Consider the following 3558-nt stretch of genomic DNA (forward strand, 5'->3'; position numbering starts at 1 on the left):
AAGTAAAACAGTTCCACGAGTGACGACGACGACGAAGACGACGACGGCGACGACGCCGCGAGACGGCGGACTGTCACGCGACGAGAGCGAGGACTTCCTCGTCTCGTGACCGGGAAGGACTGCTCGAAGGGTCTTTTGCTTCCTGGCTCCTGCCTTCCGGCTCTTGCCTCCGGATTCTAGGAACGAGCCCTAACTTCGCGGCGGAATGTAACTGACAGTCATCGCGTGGCTAGGACTTCTTGATGGTAAGCCCGGCTCCTGATCGGTTTCAAGCAACACCATCGAGTCGGTTGATTGGCTGGCTGGTCCCCTACCCTCGTAAAAGGGCGGTCCTCGCGGAGGGTGCTGGTTCGTCCTCTGCTCGCCGGGGGTTGAACGTCAGCCGAGCCACACGGGAGAGAGGTGGCTGCGGCGCGGGCACGTCAGATCATCCCCCTCTCCACTCCGGGACAGCCCTTTATCCGCGGCTATTCATCCGGCGCAGAGGTGAAAACGGAGCCACTTCCAACCCTTCGCGCGACGCGAACTAGTTTCGCCGCGCGGTCGTCACGTCACCGCCGCTTAATTCCGTGACATGACTGGCTCTTGCGATTTTTTTTATTCGCAGTTCCTGATTTCATACGAATTTTTAGACACTTTTAGACATTTTTAGACATTTTTAGACATTTTTAGACATTTTTAGACACTGAGGTATCTGTTTAAATATAAATGGTACGACGTTGAAATAAATTCAGTTTTGACAGTATTATTATATTTATTATAGTTTAGACACTTTTAGACATTTTTAGATATTGTGGTATCTATTTAAATATAAATCGTACGGCGTTGAAATAAATTCAGTTTTGACAGTATTATTATATTTATTATATTTTAGACACTTTTAGACATTTTTAGATATTGTGGTATCTATTTAAATATAAATCGTACGGCGTTGAAATAAATTCAGTTTTGACAGTATTATTATATTTATTATAGTTTAGACACTTTTAGACATTTTTAGATATTGTGGTATCTATTTAAATATAAATCGTACGGCGTTGAAATAAATTCAGTTTTCACATTGCTGTGAAGCAATGTACGTTAGTTGTATTATTATATTTATTATATTTATTATATTTATTATACTTATTATACTTATTATATTTACTGCTAAATATCATTAAATTGTATTATCTTGCGATTGGTTCGAACTGATGGAAAAAAGCAAATAAGCAATACCGCGTATCCAGTTAAATAATGACATATATAATATTTTATCCAGAGTATGTACACGTGCTGTCCTTTTAAATCCGTTTATATAACTGCGACAGATTGCCTAGGACGCGCTGTTCGACCCAAACAACGGAAACAAAAAACTCAAGGCACACAAAATAACGGCCGAGGAGTGACGATGCCTCTGGGCACCAAGGAGAACTATGATCGTTGAATGCCAACACGAACGGCAAACGTTTTCTTGGAACGAAAGTTTGAACAAAGCGTGTTGCACTGTTTTTTTTCAGATTTTTATCGTATCAACCAAATCACAGCAATGTCTAAGTAATGTAACATAAATATATAAACGATATTTTGCGTCAAATTAAAACATATATACTTCCATTTTCAAGCGAAGAACAAAAATACTGTAATTGACTGTCCAAATTTTTCTAAATACGAGAATTTTTTTGATTTACCTGGCAAGCTCAAGATAAAGTAACATAAGAATTACTTTCTTTATTTATAATACTTTTTATACAAAGTATTTTTTATGCTTTAAATATACTTAAGCATTATATTAATTAAATATATTATACTATATTAAATATATCAAGTATCATATTATATTATACTCAAGTATACTAAAATGTATATTTTTTATAAAAAATATTATAATATATGATAAATATTATATAGTATATAATTAATATAAATACTACAATTTATAATACCTTTTATAAAAAGTATTACAAATGAAGAAAATAATTCTTATGTTACTTTTTCTTCAGCTTCCCACGTAAATAAAAAATATTCTCATATTTACTTTTTATACTTCAATATATACTATATATTATAGTATAATATTTTATACTATATTTTATACTATAATACTTCCTATAGAAAGTATAATAATATAATAAATATAATAAATAAAATAATATAATAATATATAATATAAATAATATAAATAATATAATAAATACAATAATATAAGTATAATATAATAAAGAATAATACTTTCTATAGAAAGTATTATAATAAAGAAAGTAATCCTTACGTTATTTTTTCTTCAGCTTGCGTCGGATAATTACAAATAAAGAAAGTAAGTAATATTATAAACAAAGAAAGTAATTCTTACGTTATTTTTTCTTCAGCTAGCGTCGGATAATTATTATAAAGTTCTTCTCTTCCGTAAGCTCATCGACGGCTCAAAATGCCCAAATAGACGCGCAGCCTCGGGCATCGAATAACATTAATTATTTCGTTCCTCGTCGGCTAATTAATCGTTCGATTAAATCGCGTCCCTGCCTCCCTCGAACTATCATATCATACCGATCTTCGTTGCAGCGCACGTACACCAAAGAATCGCGTTTCCTGCGCTGTGTCCGCGCATCGGGGCGATACCATCGAGAAGGCCCTTGAAACCAGGGTGATGCGGAGTGCGCGCGATCGAGAGATCCAATCTTCGCGATATTACATCGGTTATGACGGATTCCTCGCGTAATTCGTGCACTCGGCCAGCGAGTGCGCGTGTATCATGCACCCCAAACTCGGTTTCCGCTCGAGGGGAGCGCGCTCCGGCCGGGAAGGGAGCGGCCATGAGATAATTCAAGATGGAGTCAGGGAGTCAGGAAGCGGCGCATCTGCCTGCACAAGCATTATTCCGCGGTCCATGTTCTGCTCAACCGCCTCCCGCGAATCCCCATTCATCGTTTCAACAGGATCTTTGACCTTCGCACGATTTTCGTGCTGCTCGAGATAGAAGCTTCTTCATGCTCCATATAATAACTTTGACCGAACATACTCGATCGAAACTGCGACCCTAATTGTATTAAAAATGCGGTCGATCTCTCCTGTAATTAATAATAAATAGATCGACCATACTAATCTGGAAGAGTTCGATCATATTAATTGTTCAGTCCTTCGACGGAATTTTTATTCTTCTTCTATTCTACTATTTTATTCTTCCTTTTTTCAAGGTGGAAATATCGGATCAGTTTCCAAAAAAGGCTTCGCGAGTCGATATACGTATTTCTACAAACGAGTGCAACTGTCATGGTCAGAAATTGGCATGGTGATTATACTAAGCGATGTCTCATTTAACACTAAATTTACGGAACACAAAAACAGCTGTTTCATATTAACTTATAAAGACTGTTCATTTAAAAGATAATTTATATTCAAGACTTTATTATTAAAACTTTATAACAATGAGACAGTTATCCTAATGTTTAACAAGTGTTATTGCAACATTTGCAGCAAGCAACTTATAAATTGAATAAATAACCAATAAATGTATCTTTACGACATGAACAATCGTAAATGAAAAAATCAGTGACCCGTCGTTTTGACGGGTTCCGTAAA

Source organism: Megalopta genalis, chromosome 6 (genome assembly GCF_051020955.1).
Source record: "Megalopta genalis isolate 19385.01 chromosome 6, iyMegGena1_principal, whole genome shotgun sequence".
NCBI lineage: Eukaryota > Metazoa > Arthropoda > Insecta > Hymenoptera > Halictidae > Megalopta > Megalopta genalis.